Source organism: Henckelia pumila, unplaced genomic scaffold (genome assembly GCF_033568475.1).
Source record: "Henckelia pumila isolate YLH828 unplaced genomic scaffold, ASM3356847v2 CTG_505:::fragment_2:::debris, whole genome shotgun sequence".
NCBI lineage: Eukaryota > Viridiplantae > Streptophyta > Magnoliopsida > Lamiales > Gesneriaceae > Henckelia > Henckelia pumila.
Genome location: NW_027331850.1, coordinates 7,306 through 17,600, shown reverse-complemented (window position 1 = coordinate 17,600; position 10,295 = coordinate 7,306). Strand labels below are relative to the sequence as shown.

Sequence of the window (10,295 nt, the reverse complement as noted above, 5' to 3'; positions counted from 1 at the left end):
TTAATTAGAGTTAGGGTCGTCTCAGGTTTTATGTTCACTATGGAAATATTTATGTAAAATATTTTTTAGACAACAGATATTGACAATTACATATGTGCATAATTATACATTAATTAATTAAACTTACATTATGTAGGAAGATACTTCTTCCATATTTTCTAGCACAGTCAAAAGTGCTTGTATCAATTTGTGGCACTGTAATTGGTGGTTTGCATGCTAAGAAGCCTGGAGCATTTGATTTGGTGTTTCGGTTTGATTGAGGAATCCCTACAGGATCAAGTCCGTCGAGGTATTCAGAAAAAAAACTCAATTACTTATTTTGTTGAATATCTCTTAACAATGCAACATTCGGAATGTTTTTAACTGCCTACATAACTCTTAAGCACCTTCATGCATTTTTCGAATGGATACATGCACCGGAAGTAAACAGGTCCACATAATCGGAATTCTCGAACAAGATGGACTGTTAAGTGCAGCATAACAACGAAGAAGGAATGGGAAATACTGTTCCAATAAACAAAGCGTAACAACCAAGCCAGATTTCAACTCATCTAACTTGATTGCATCTATAACCTTGCAACAAATTTCGTTGAAACAGAAGCATAATATTATGATGGCCTATCTAACATGTTTTGGCAGTGCATCACGTTTGAGTATTGGCAAGAAATGTTGCATTAGAACATGAAAATCATGGGATTTTAAGCCAGTCAACTTCAGCTCAGAAATGCACACAAGATTCTTCATGTTGGATGAGTAACCGTTTGGAACTATTATATACATTAACGACTGGCAATGTGATACCCCTATCTTACATGGAAAAAATTAAATATTTAAAATGAGTTTATAATAACTTACAGTAGACTCCTTTTCATTTTAGGCCTTGTTGGGTATCCAAGAGATGGCATCAGTAAGTTCTCGTGGATACGTGGTTCGAACAGGAGGTGTATTTCCTCACATAAAGGAACCTGATTATTCGGTAAGAAGTTAAAAGTTAATGCAAACATTGTTATGACTATTAGATAATTTATGTTAACTATTACATAACTGATGTCACAATCATACAACATATATGCAAAAATCAAATTACCACAATCATTGTAATATCTAGCCTTTTGATGACAATAATATGTTAGTTTTGTATTTTTTTTTGTATCGCCAGTGGACACAGTTTTCATATATTTGATTTAATTTTATATGAGTTCAATGCATGCAAAATAGTGTTTGAAGATCCATTTAGGACTAGGCTATTCAAACTCGTCCCCCAAACTATTAACTAACCAACATTTTTGAAACGACCCTAACCTCTAAACTTAAATTTAAATAAGAAAGAAAATACGGATTTATAAAAAAAATTGCCATGACTTGTTTGAAATTAAACAAAGCCACTCTGTCACACACAACAATTCTAACAAAATGAAATAAACGACTGGTAAAAATCCTAACTGCGATAATCATAAATCACGAAAGGAAAAAGGCAACCCCACACGGTTGCAATAATAGCAATAACAATTTGAAAGACTAAAATTTAAGCACAGGGAGAACACATTCTGGCTAAACTGAAAGTACTCAAACTAAAATTCTTTACTACAATCATAGTCTTATGCGGAACATAAAAGTAGCGACGGTCATAGGGCCTTGCATCGCCGGCAGCTTCAACCCCGAGGATCCTGCCCCTCGGTCCCTAGGAACTCCTCCTCACCTGACAAACAAACAAACATAGTGAGTCTAATGACTCAGCAAGTATAAACAGTGTAATAACAAGGGTTTAAAATAATTGCAGTAATACTCAAAATACTGTACATAATGTTTTTGAAACTTAAGCTGTAAAAATGCGCATGCTACAAGAGAATGAGTTAACATGTAAATGATGAACACACGCCAACTCACGCTATGCAACTCTTGAACTTTCTTAACTTATCTGAAACTCATGCATGACTGAAAACTGAATGCAATAAGACGAGTCAATTGATATTTAAACTGAAACTGAGAACTTAGATCCTTGAATTGTGACCCTGTGGTTTCGATCATGATCATGGCTGCAGTGCACTATGCCGCAAGGAAGTCAGGATATCTCCCAAACTCGTCTTGCCCTGTGATTGGTAAGGGAGGCCAAGATTTCTCTTAACCCCACACATACACGTCTATATTTGGTAAGGTAGGCCAAGACGTCTCTCAACCCCACACATACACATCCTTTGGTAAGGTAGGTCAGAACGTCTCCCAACCCCACACATACACGTCATTTCTATAGTCACAATCATCTCACTTCGTTCATAAAAATATTTTCTTTCATACTTTCTTTCTTGCCTTGATATAAAAACTCAGCATACATATGCAGATGTAATTTACTTGAAAATATTTACTCAATGATCAAACAAGAGACTCAAACATACAAGTATGCAACTTTAGGAGATGAGAATCATCACAAAGTTGTGGACATAGGGTGAGAGAGTGGCTGCACCTAGGTGCTAAGACCCATACTTAACTCTATTGCTCACAACCAAGGTATAACCCGAGCAATCGCACCCAAAAGCCCATATCTCATTCTTACCTTAACCGAATTCGACCCCGCTCAAACCGATGCTTTCCATACACTACAAACAACCCCTAGGACCAGATTGTATCCTCATTTGACAGCTCAAGCAATGCATACACAACTCAACTTTGGACAGCCCCTTATTTCTTCCAAAAATTCTGCACCGACACCTTAACTTCAAAGACCCATAACTCATTGAATACTTAACCGAAACGAGCCCATTTTATACCGACGCGACCAAAACATCATAACCTAGACCTAGGACCAGCCCTAACCACGCCCAGATGTCGTTTAGTTCCTCCCCTGCCCCGAAAACAGAACTGCCCTGCTCATGGAGATCACATCTTACAACCCTTCTACTTGGAGGAAACCATCCCAAGCCCTTTTCCCTTGCCTTTAACTCCTTGCAAACCACCAAACACACCCAAAGACATGTCTTAGGACTTTCCACAAACACTTAGGCAGCCCTCAACCACACTCTAACTCCACATTTAGAAAATCACATGATCATTCACCAAAATGCATTAAACTCATGAATAATCAATCAAGACCAATGCAAATCATTAAAATTCTTCAAACTCACTTCAATTCCAGCCCTTACACATGCAAACTTTCGAATTCTAGGGCACATAACTTCTGGAAAAATCGAAATTACATCAAACATTCAAAATACCTCATGCCTCCAATCACAAATCACCATACAACAACTTAAAACCCAAGCTAAAGCATAAATTCAAAAATCACACATACAAATCTGAATTTTCAGAGGTAAAATCGAGCCCTACATGTTGAAAAATCATAATCATTTCGAAATTTAAGAAAAAGCTAGCTTGAGTTCCCAAGGAATGCTCATACTTGTCTTGCCTACCAAAAACAAAAAACGAAATGAGATAGATGAAGGCTGGAAACACTTGACTAACTTCAAGAACAACCTCCCTCGGCGGCGGCGGCTGGAGCTTGGAGAATGGGGCGGCCGATCAAAAAAAGAGAATGGGAGAGGAGAGAAGAATGAGGCAGCTCTTTGATTTGTTTGAAAGACTAGGGTTTCCCAAAATTGTTTTATTGTGTTTAAAATTGAAGTGTGTAGTGTGTACATGTGTGTGTAAGCATAGGTGTAAGTAATTAAAAGTAGGTGTGAGTGTTGCTTTAAAAGTACAACTTTAAAGTACTACAACTTTGCCTACTAACTTACACTAATAAAATTCCTAAGTTTTAAAAACCCCAAATTAAAATATTAAATTGAGTTTTACTAATCCGGGTTTATGAAAATTCTAACTTTTGAAAAAGTTAAAGAATAAGCCCAATATTGCAATAATAAGAAAAATGATTTCTGATACCCGGAAACTTCTAACTTCCGAAGTCTCATCTAATTTCCTCCTACCTCCTTACTAAACTTTTAAAATAACAAATCTTGGAATTTACCGCCGAAATCCGCCATCGGCAAGCACCGGAACCGGAAGTCACTGCATCAAAAATTTCAATAATAATAACTTAAAATATTTGAGCACTTAAACTTTAAAGAAAACTTAAGCAATTAAAAAAAATCCAAGCAATTAAAATCATAAATATTGAAAATGAATTTAGGCACTATCTTAGGAATTAAAATCAACACTTTAAATATTTTGATGTCACTGCAATAAATGGAATATTTAAAAAAAATAGCAGAGCGATTAAAATAATTTAAACAACTAGACAAACGTTTAAAATTAATTTAAATAAATACACAAGCAATATAAAAACCTTTAAAATGATTTGGATAGATAAAATAATTTAACTAAATAAGCTAGGCATTTAAAATCATTTAAATGAATAAACTAAATAATTAATTAAAATCATTTAAATAAGCAAGCTTATACTTTTAAAATATTTAAAATAAATAAGTTGCACAACAAAATCATTTGAATAAATAAATGATATTCTATTAACATATAATTCAAATAAAGAATTTAAATCAATTAAACTTAAAAATAATAACCATAATATTTATTTAATTTAGTATATGCGAATTAGTAGATTTGAATTTTAGGTACTACAATTCCTTTTCCCCTTAAATGGAATTTCGTCCTCGAAATTCAGGATTTACTAACTAGGTCCAGATACATTAGACCCGGTTGATACTAACTTTTCTTACCGAGCACCCACATGAGTTGACGCTAAATAGCTTACGATGTGCACTCTGATACTTATTAGTGTCTATATCATCAAGAATCTGACTAATTCTTACTGCAATACATATTCACAATTCTTATTTGTTCCCAAATGATTGATTCCAAAGAGAGATTTCAAATCACTGCTCCCATGTGACTTTAAAAGTTTTAGTTCGTCACCTAAAGTCCTAAAATATCTTATATCTGCCTTGGTTTGATAACCTTAAATCCTGGATCGCAAATTCTAAGCATTAAAGTTATGTATACCCAATAAAGAATTTATGTCGATCTTTATCATAAATTAGAAGCTTTATAACCACGAAACTATGCTTGGGGTGAGGAGCAAGAGAAGTCTTTTGATATTATTAAGCAAAAATTAATTAATGCTCCATTACTTGTATTGCCTGATTTTTCAAATACATTTGAAATTGAATGTGACGTGTCAGGTGTAGGGATTGGAGGTGTTTTGATGCAAGGAGAACGACCAATTGCATACTTCAGTGAGAAGCTAAGTGGAGAAACGTTGAATTATCCTACCTACGACAAGGAGTTTTATGCCTTCGTTCGTGTGCTTGAGACGTGGCAGCATTATTTGATGCCAAAAGAATTTGTGATTCATACGGATCATGAGCCTTTGAAGCATCTCAAAGGAAAACAAAAGCTAAACAAGAGACATGCCAAGTGGGTGGCGTTTGTAGAGACTTTTCCCTACATTATCAAGTACAAGCAAGGGAAGGAAAACGTGGTAGCAGACGCTCTGTCACGAAGGTATGTGCTTCTATGTACTCTAGATTTTAAGTTTTTGAGATTTGAGTATGTGAAGGAGTTGTATGCCAATGATCTTGATTTTGGTGAGATTTATGCGTCATGTTTGCATGGTCCAAAGGATAAATTTTTCATGCTTGATGGCTACTTGTTTAAGGAAGATAAGTTGTGTGTGCCTAAATCGTCCATTCGTGAGTTACTTGTTAGAGAATATATGGGGGTGGTTTGATGAGACATTTTGGTGTGGCTAAAACTTATGACACTTTGCATGAACATTTTTATTGGCCACATATGAAGCATGATATTGAGAATATTTTTGAGAGGTGTGTGACTTGTAGGAAGGCTAAGTCTAAGACACAACCACATGGATTGTATACTCCACTTCCTGTTCCTAGTGAACAATGGGTAGACATTTCTATGAATTTTGTTTTAGGATTACCAAAGTTTAAGAAATGGAGGGATTCTGTATTTGTCGTGGTTGATAGATTTTCTAAGATGGCTCATTTCATTGCGTGTCATAAATCTGATGATGCATCTCATGTTGCAGACTTGTTCTTTAATGAAATTGTTAGATTGCATGGCATACCTAGGAGTATTGTGTCTGATAGAGATACTCGTTTCTTAAGCTACTTTTGGAAAACATTATGGTGCAAACTTGGTACTAAACTACTGTTTTCGACTACATGTCATCCTCAAACGGATGGTCAAACTGAGGTTGTTAATAGGACGTTAGGAACTTTGTTATGTGCTATAATTAAAAAGAATTTGAAAAGTTGGGAGAAATGTTTGCCATTTGTTGAGTTTCCATATAATCGTAGTGTGCATTCTACTACAAATTTTTCACCATTTGAAATTGTGTATGGTTTTAATCCTTTAACCCCGTTGGATTTAATATTTTTGCCTATGAGTGAAAGGATGGAAAGAAAAAGGCCGAGTTTGTGAGAAATTTGCATGAGAAGGTGAAAGCAAACATTAAGAAAAAGAACTTGCAATACACAAAGCAAGCAAACAAGGGTAAAAAGAAGGTCGTGCATGAACCCGGTTATTGGGTTTGGTTGCACTTGAGAAAGGAGCATTTTCCGGAGAAGCGACGTTCTAAGTTGTTACCTAGAGCCGATGAACATTTCCAAGTCTTGGAAAGGATCAATGACAATGCCTACAAATTAGACTTGCCAGGTGAGTACAATGTGAGTACAACTTTTAAGGTTTCTGACTTATCGTTGTTTGACGTAGGTGATGATCAAGATTTGAAGACAAATCATTTTCAAGAAAGAGAGGATGATGCAATCATGGATAGCTCGCATGTTGATCATGTAGCTAAAGATCCGTTGGAGATGCCAAGAGGACCAATTACGAGGGGTCGAGCTATTAAAAAATGCGCTTCAATCATTGATGATGAATTGTCAAGAAAGCGTGGGAATGCCTGAAGACTACTTTGGGGAATGTTACAATATTATTGAAGTCCAAAACAGTCAAAAAAGTGCAGAAAATGTCAAGACAAACACAAAAATAAGTGACATGACCCGAGGAGACTGCGCGCCGCGCCATTTCAAACGCGCGCCCGCGCGCATCCGAGTAAATTTTAAAGTTGTTAGACAGACTCCCATGCGCGCCCGCGCAGTCTGATGGATTTTGCAGAAAGGATTCCCAAGAGCCATGCGCGCCCGCGCCTCTTTGTTTTACACACACTTCGGCATGTTTGTGTGTGTGCGAGACTTTTTGATATTTTGGCATTATTTTTCCTATTTTGAGTCTTTTAATTATACTAAGAAACTTTTAGGAGATATCTTTGATATCTTTATATATATTTTGAATTATTTCGCGATATCTTTTATTATTGGTAGTTGTATTATAAATACAACAAAAACATTCAGTATTGATATAAAATTCAGATTTTTGATATTGATCAATTAAAATTCTCTTTAGAATTTTTATTAAGCTTTTGCTTACCCAAAAATCAAACTTATCAAAGTTCTTCAACTTTATGGCGTTTGTCGATTGATTCAGCCTCGGCCTCCCAGGTAGTCTCCTCTTCCAAATGATTCAGCCACCGAACCTTGACCATGGGAAGAACTCGAGTCCTAAGCCTCCACTTCTCACGTGCTAAGATTTGCATTGGTCACTCCTCGAGCGACAAGTCTGATGTCAACTTCATAGAATCATAATCCAATCCGTGAGAAGGATGGGAGATATACTTCTGCAACATCGATATGTGGAATACGTTGTGCACCGCTGCAAGACTGTGCGGTAGTGCTATACGGTAGGCCAACATACCAACCTCCTCCAGAATCTCGAACGGACCAATATCCTTGGACTGAGCTTGCCTCTCCTACCAAAATGCATCACACCCTTCATATGTGCAATCTTCACAAAGACATGGTCTGCAACAAAAAACTCGATTTCTCGCCGTCGTCGGTGATAAGTGCATTTTATGCACTTAAAGTATCTATAATTTTGACTGAGCTTTGTTGTGTTTTGAACGGATTTACGCGGCATGGATGTTGTTTTTGTGCATGTAGGATTATTTATAAATTTTTGAAGAAAAGGAAGAAAAAAACACAGAGCAGGGGAATCTAAGTTATGTGCATCTGCGCTACTTACCTAGTGCGTCCGCGCTAATGAAGAGGTGAAGAATGAGCAATTGTGCTTTAACACTAGATCAACCGCGCAAAATTCCAGATATTTGAGAAAGCAGGAGCGCATCTGGGCTAGGATACATGCGCATCTGCGCCATGAGATAAGGGCAGCTGCGCTGCTGAAGATTTCCATGAAGAAATTATGTGCCTAAGTCTAAGCAAGTTTGCTCGTGCAATGAAGAAGAGAGGCGCAGCTGTGGAACCATCAAGAGCATCTGCGTGATCGTGTCTATATGGAAAAATACAAAATTTTGGAAAGTTTGGAGTCTAGAGTTTAGGGATTGATTGTGAGATTTTGTGGACACAAATATAAGGAGATTTTGAAGCACATAATCGGGGAAGCAATCACACACTTTAGAATTCACAACACACGCACAAGAGAGAATTGAGAGAAAGCTGCTGCACAACGTGGGGAAGAAAAAGTCTAGAACAGGGAAGAGAAAGCTTCGAAGACGAAGGACGCGGAAGCTACTTTGGAATTGTTTCTTGTTCCATTTTATTCTTAAATTTCTGAATTGATGTCTAGATTGAAGAACATGATTTATTTTTGAAAGAATTTAATTATGAACTAAATTTTTTAGTCTAGAGGGACGATGTAGCCCGGTGTAGACTCTTCTACGAGTTTTATTTTTTTTTCTTGAATTCTACAAGATTAATTGTTTTTTCTAGTTTTGATTGTCTTTTCAATTAATTGATCACTAATTGATTTGCCATATTTATTTGAAATCATTGCTCGAGAGAGGATATTTTGAATAGGACATTAGAAATTACACTATTCATTGTTTATATTGCTCGGGAGAGTATATAAAGTTAACGGAGCTTTAGGAAGAACATCGTTTTACGCATATCACCAAGACTAGGTTTTTAATAGGGATATGGAAATCGAATCTTAATTGATATAAATTATTTGATGCTCGGAAGAGGGAAATAATATAATTAAGTATTCTTAGCTATTAATTGAATAGAACTCATGAAAATAATTTAATAAGAAGTAGTAGTTGTCGAAACCAGGTGAAATAAAGTCCTCTAGACATTATTATCTCATTGATATTTCATTGAAACTATGTGCATGCTTTGCTGAAAATTATTATTAATTTAGTTTTTAAAACCAAAAATTCTGTTATTTAATTTTTTAGATAAATTTTAGACTATTCTAATTACAAGTACTCAATATTTTTCAATATTACTCCTCGTGAGAACGATACTCTACTCACTAATTAAAACTTGACATCGTGGACTTGCGGGCACAAAAATACGCAACAAGTTTTTGGCGTCGTTGCCGAGAAGTAAATTATTGATTTGATTTTAGTCTTGTTACCAATTAGTTTAGATTTTAATTTAGATTTTTTATTATTTTTATTTTTAGTTACTGATTAAATTTTAATTCTTCTTGAGTGCAGTGTATGCGAAGATCTCAAAGAAATAATTCTCTACTGTTTGATCCGGAGATCGAACACACTGCAAGAGCTTTGAGAAGACTGAGAAGATAAGACGAACTACATCGAATGGCCGAAGATAACTTAAAGCAACCTCCCTTGGTGCCAATCAAATATCACTTCCGGCCGACGGTTCAGGCTCACTACTCTGAAATCGCTCGAGGAACTATAAATGCAAACAACTTTGAGCTGAAGCCGACATTGATCAATATGGTTCAAAAGAACCAATTTAATGGGATTGCTACTTCTGATCTCCACTTAAATCTTAGAACTTTCTTAGAAATTACTGACACGGTAAAAATGAATGGTGCTTCTGAAGATAGTATTTGCTTACGTTTATTTCCATTTTCTCTCATGGACCATGCTAGTAGTTGGTTGCATTCACTGCCTCTAGGAAGCATTAATACATGGGAGGATATGGCTGTCAAATTTTTAGCGAAGTACTTTCCACCTGCCAAGTCCACTTAGCTTAAGATTGAGATCAGTACTTTCAGGAAGCATGATTCAGAGCAGTTGTATAAAGCATGGGAGAGATACAATGACTTGCTGAGGCATTGTCCTAATCATAATTTTGCGGATTGGAAAGAAATTGAGTTATTTTATAATGAGTTGAATACGCCTACCCGGATTTCAGTGGACTCTTCTGCTAGAGGTACATTCTTTTCTAAGGACCCTATTCAGGCTCATGAGATGCTAGAACAGATGACTATTAATAGTTTTCAATGGCTGTCTGAACGAATGGGAGTCAAGAAGTCTGTTGGAGTATATGCAGTTG

The 10,295-nt window shown here is 36.0% G+C and overlaps 1 non-coding gene across 1 annotated transcript; it reads right to left on the bottom strand.

Moving 5' to 3' along the window:
* Positions 1 to 9,986: 9,986 nt before the first annotated feature.
* On the bottom strand, positions 9,987 to 10,092 carry LOC140872933 (small nucleolar RNA R71). Its single transcript, XR_012147939.1, has one exon. It is a non-coding gene; the product is annotated as a small nucleolar RNA R71 (small nucleolar RNA).
* Positions 10,093 to 10,295: the final 203 nt, after the last annotated feature.